Raw genomic sequence first — 6,360 nt, 5'->3', positions numbered from 1 at the left:
TTGTTTGTCCTTCTCCGAATGAGCTTCAACTCCTTATATAGCCCCTATAGCTCTTAACCGTTGCTGATAAACCGCGCACGTTACACAGAGATCCTGCGCCCATTATTACGTTTCCATAACTCCCGCAACCGTTACAAACTTATGTAAAACGTGCAAAAAAAATAAAACTTAAGAGGCAAAACTATGTGCGGTGCGGCGTACGTGCGTGTTATACAAAGCCCAAGCAATATAAAGCCAAAAATACTACTCAAAACCCAATATGAAGTGAAGCAATATAAACTTCTTGGACTTCCTTTCATTTTTCAATGTGAGACTATTCACAAAGACAAAATTACATTTTCATGAACAAAATCCAACAGAATTTTTTTTTGAGAAAAAGGATGAATTACCACAAAGGTAATCCAGCTAGCTAAATATTAACAAAAGTGATTGTTACATAAACCTACACACTCCCAACCAAAAGTGTGTATTGAAGTCCACTACAAAAAACTACAAAGTATGCAAAAGAAACACCACTCTGTACCCAACCATACATCCCTCCACAAGGATATGAACCTAATAGGTGTTAATAAAAACCAAAAGTAAACCAAATCCGACTTTAAGAAAGTTTTAAAGATCAGATAGAGGACAAAATCAAGACTGAGCTGATTGCAAATCATTCGAGCTGGATCACCGCATTCACCAAATCTCTGTTTTCTCTTATAGCAGCTCCAACCACTTGCACACTATCAGCAATCCTCTTCCGTCTTCTTTCCTGAAGTATGGTAGCCCGAGCAGAAGCAATCTTAGAACCTAGCCAAAAGGTTGAGAAAGTCATGATTTTGTTTAAAAGCTCAAGAGACCTCTTCTTTTTATTAGAAAAAAGTCTGTCATTGCGCTCCTGCCATACACACCAAACTAGAGAACAAATGAAAACATCTCTTTTCATTTTGCAATTCTCATCATCACCAACATCCCAGTTGAGCCATACTTCTTTTAAGGATCCAAAATTAAAATTATCTTCAGTTTCTAGTTTGAATTAAATTGATCTCCATATTGAGTAAACAAACTCACACTTGATGAATAAATGTGTATGATTCTCTTCCAATTTAGAGCATAAACAGTGAACATTTTCCAAATGAATTCCTTTTTTTTCCAGTATATCTTTTGTATTCAAACTCTGTCTTAGAGTCAACCAGACAAGGAACTTCACTTTTAAAGGAATATGGAGCTTCCAAAGATTTATACAATCATACCTCAAACCTCCATCAATTAAAAATTGATAGAAAGACTTTACTGTGAAGCTCTCTTTTGGCCCCCACAACCATTTTCTTTTATCTTCATTTTGCTCTATAGAAATGGAATTAAGCAAATTCATCAAAGAAAAAAACTGGGAAACAAAAATCCTAGTTAACTGTCTCTTAAATTTGACAACTCATCTCCACATATTATTTTCTTTTTTCCTCATGCTACTAACAGTAGCAAAAGGAAATGATGAAATAGCAAATAAAGATGGAAAAAGAACTGCAATAGTAAATGAGCCTACCCACTTGTCAAGCCAAAATAAAGTGTAATTTCCTTTTCCAACCTCCACTTGAGAGCTGCATAAAAAACTTTCAATATTAACAAAGAGATTCCTCCAAAAATGTGATAAAAGAACTACCCTAGAGTATAAAAACTCTGTCCAACTCTTTTTTTTCAAAATATTTATGAAAACTAATTTGTTTCCAAAGACCAGGACTTCCATCAAACCATTTCCAAAACCATTTTCCTAACAAACCTCTATTCATGATCCTCAAATTTATGATTCCCAAGCCACCACAGTATTTAGGTCTACAAACCTCCTCCCATTTAACCAAGTTAGTATATCCTTTATGATCCAAGGACCCAATCCACAAGAATCTTCTTCTTAACTTATCAATTTTATCAATGACCCATGAAGGAAAAAGAAAGAAAGATAACCAAAACATTGGCACAGAGGATAAGACTGAGTTAACTAAAACTAGTCTACCTCCTCTTGATAATGATTTACCTTTCCAAAATGTTAATCTCCTCTCTATTTTTTCAACCAAAGGAAGCCAATCATCTTTTTTTAATTTGCCTGGCCTTAAAGGTACTCCAAGATAAGTGATAGGAAAACTGTCACTTTTACAGTTTAACATAGTAGCCAAATTCTGTTGTAAAGATTCATTATCTTCAAGAGTAATAAGAACACTCTTGTTAAAATTTATTTTCAAACCAGATGCCAATTCAAAGCAATACAATATCAGTTTCAAAACTGTTAACTGTTCTCTTTTATTTTTACAAAAAATCAAAGTTTCATATGCATATTGTAAACAGATCACTTTATGATTCATGCTAACAGGGTCTAAACCCTCAATAAGGTGAGAATTAATTGCTAAAGATAGCATTCTAGTAAAAGAATCAGCCGCCAACACAAAGAGAAGTGGAGATAAAGGGTCTCCTTGACGAACACCACGTTTAGATATAATCTAACTACCAGGTTTACCATTGATATTTATAGCTGACATGCCTCCTTTTAAACACATTTTCACCCAATTAATCCATTTTTCTCCAAATTTTTTAGCTTTGAAAACATCCAAAATAAATTCTCAGTCTAACATATCATAGGTTTTTGCAAAATCCAATTTTAGTAAAATTCCTCCTTTTTTATCATTCTGGAAGCAATCATCAATAATTTCTTGAGCTGCAGCCACCCCATTATGCAAATATCTGTTCTTAATGAAACTAGATTGCACTAGATCAATAAGTCATTCTAGCTTAGAATTCAGTCTATTCGTCAATACTTTAGTAATTATCTTGTAAATCACATTTAGAAGGCTGATAGGCCTATAATCATTAACAGTAAGAGCCTCATTTTTTTTGGAAGAAGAATAATATGAGCATAATTAAGTCTGTTGATTTCTAACTTGCCTTCGTAAAATTCCTCAAAGATTCTCATGATATCCAATTTCACAGTCTCCCAAAAGACTTGAAAAATTGCCTTCGTAAAATTCCTCAAAGATTCTCATGATATCCAATTTCACAGTCTCCCAAAAGACTTGAAAAACAAAGCAGGAAAACCATCAGGACCAGGAGACTTGTCACAATTCATATCAAAAATGGCTTTGTGGATTTCCTCCTTAGTAAAAGGAACTTCAATATCACTAGAACCCCAATCAATTGAAGAGAATAAACCATTCCAGTCAAGCTGACATCTATGAGGCACACAATGACCAAAGATTTGATTATAATGACTTGAAAAAAATCTGTGCTATACCCATCTCAGAGCTCACTTCAATATCATTATATATGACTGAAGATATCAAATTACCTCTTTTTCTACCATTTGCAATTTTATGAAAATAGGCAGTATTATTGTCTCATTCTTTAAGCCAATAAGCTTTTGATCTTTGCTTCCACAATTGTTCTTCTTGAAAAAGAATCTCATTTAGCTGTATGGAGATATTATTTTTTTTTAATCAACTCAACATCATCTAAATCTCTATTCTCCTCTATAACTTCCCATTCTAAAAGATTTTCCAACAAATCCTTCTTTTTTTTGCTTAACACTATAAAATTTTGAGTGCACCCATTGTTTAATGCATTTTCTCATGAATCTCAATTTACCAACAATGTTCTTAGCAGCAGATTCCTTTTTAGGAGCACAACTCCACCAAATAGGTACACCTTTCATAAATTCTTCAGATTGTAACCATATTTTTTCAAATCTAAAAATTTTAACTTATTGTTGACTTTCCCCACAGTCAAAACAAATGGGAGAATGATCAGATAATTGACTACTAAGACCTTGCTGTTTAGAGAAAGGAAAAACATCTTCCCACTCAGAGTTGAAAAAAACTCTGTCAAGTCTAGCCATAACAGGTGAATTTCTTTTGTTTGTCCAAGTAAATTGTCTACCATGTAAAGGACTGTCTATTAATTCCAACTCATTAATCACCTCCTTAAACTTTTCCATGTCTTTTTCTATGATTACTTTTTCCTTTTCTTTCTGCAAAATTAATGGTCATATTAAAATCCCCACCATAACCCAGGGGCCTGAAAACATACTCTTAACATCTTTAAGCTCTTGCCAAAAAAGAGCTCTCTCTCTCTATTACAACGAAGACCATACACAGATGAAATAGTCCATAAAAATTTATTTCTTTTATTTTTTAACAACACAGTCAAAACATATTTACCAGCTGTTTCCTAAATCTTCTTCCATTTGTTATTGTTCCAACCAATCATAATTCCACCAGAGGCCCCAATGGAGGGTATATACTTCTTCCATTTGTTATTGTTCCAACCAATCATAATTCCACCAGAGGCCCCAATGGAGGGTATATAAACCCAATCATACATGTTAATTGTTCCAACCAATCATAATTCCACCAGAGGCCCCAATGGAGGGTATATAAACCCAATCATACATGTTATCACCCAGACTTTTTAAGATATTGTCAGTAACATCACTCAATTTTGTCTCTTGCAAACATATTATTTTAAATTTGTTCAATTGACAGAAGTCTTTAACTCCAAATCTTTTTGTACTCAAACCCAAACCTCTAACATTCCATGTAACCAACATTTGAAGATACAAATCTCCTCAGAATCTAAAAAGAGCCTATTTAAAAGTAGATCTCTCTTGTTCCATCTGCCTTACTTTTTTAAAGGGATCAAATCCCCTTGAGGCTCATGAATGATAGCACATTTAGATGCATATTTTTGCAACTGCTTGTTAGAACAAGCATCAAATAAAATAGGAACAAAATTAGAACCCAAAGTAGAGGAATTTTCACCTGATTCACCAGAAAAAGCTCTCAAATAAAATAGGAACAAAATTAGAACCCAAAGTAGAGGAATTTTCACCTGATTCACCAGAAAAAGCTCATGGAGTAACTTTGTCACTATTTTTCTTTGCAGCTCTTGTAGTGGCCCTGTTCAGAGCAGTCATAGGTTCCATAACCACAAATCTTGAGCACTCTCCTGACAAAAGTAACCTTTGAAATAGTTTCAAACTCTGTAGCAGGCAAAGAGTTTAAAGGCTGAATAAAATGTACGTCTTCTTCCTTATCTGTAGGGGGCAAAGAGTTTAGAGGCTGAATCATAGGAATATCTTCTTCCCTCTCTGAATTTTCATCATTGCTGAAATGTACTGGAAGGGCTAACCATTTATTAATTTCATTATTCTCCTCAATCTTGGCAAATTTGACTCCCCCTTCCTCTGAAATTTCTTTCCCTTTATAATCTGACTTGTTCTCCCTGGTAGGAGACACATAAATCTTCTTTTCAGCATTAATCTCCATTTCCACCTCCTTATCCTTGCCTTCATCAATTTTTATTAATTGTTCAGAGAACGTTTCAACCCCATTAACTAACATCTGTTCTGGCTATTGCTCAACATCAAAGACTTTTAGTATATTGCATCAGTCCACAATCTAGCAGCAGGAGAACCCCATGGTTTATTTCTCAGATCCTGTTTAACATTCCATGAACTAGTTTCAGAATCTTTCAAAGAAGAAGAACCAGATCCACTTTCCTTTCTTCCTTTAAACCACTTATCATGATAAGAACTTTGATTGGTGTCCTCCCAATGACCCACCTTCTGTTTTTTCTTTTCTCCTACATCAAATTCCCCCATGATAGACATGATAGAGACCTCAATGTTATACTGATTTTTTCCAACAAAATCCAACATAATTGGTCTCTCAAATCGTTTAAATTGCTAGCAGGACCCTCAATTCTTCTTATAGGTCGTCTAAGTCATTTCAAATTATGGAACTTGCTAGCAGGTGCTCCATTTGAGGTCTCTAAATGCTATTAGTTGTCACAAATCAACCCCGTTAGTCAAGAATACAATAACATGATATAGAAATGGGCAACCTGGTGCAATTTCAAAACTTTGATGGACTAATTTCAAAATTTATGTGAAAATATAGGAAAATCCAAACTTCAAATTTTATGGTGCAATTTCAAAACTTTGATGGATTAATTTCAAAATTTATGTGAAAATATAGGAAAATCCAAACTTCAAATTTTATTTTCATAGAAAGCGGAAAACCAGATGATACTAAAGCTGTGCAAATGAAAATATGGGTACAATATTTTGACTCGTTTTGCTAAAAAAAGAAGAAGATGTGCCCTAGGAAAAACGAGGAAAGAACATAATTTGGGAAGATAATAATATACTTCAATTGCTAGAGACATTTTTGGCGATCCTGTGAAAAGCGTTAAATTTTTGGGGTGTTGTTTCGAAGTTCCCAAAAGTTTCGGGGGTTTCATGAAATTTACCTTCTGCATCGGGTATCTGGGTCGGGTACAGACGCAATCCGAAACCCAAGTCGTCGAATCGTGAACCCTAAACTCAAATCCGACGAC

Source organism: Asparagus officinalis, chromosome 4, assembly GCF_001876935.1.
Source record: "Asparagus officinalis chromosome 4, Aspof.V1, whole genome shotgun sequence".
Classification (NCBI taxonomy): Eukaryota; Viridiplantae; Streptophyta; class Magnoliopsida; order Asparagales; family Asparagaceae; genus Asparagus; species Asparagus officinalis.
This window is presented reverse-complemented; position numbering follows the sequence as displayed.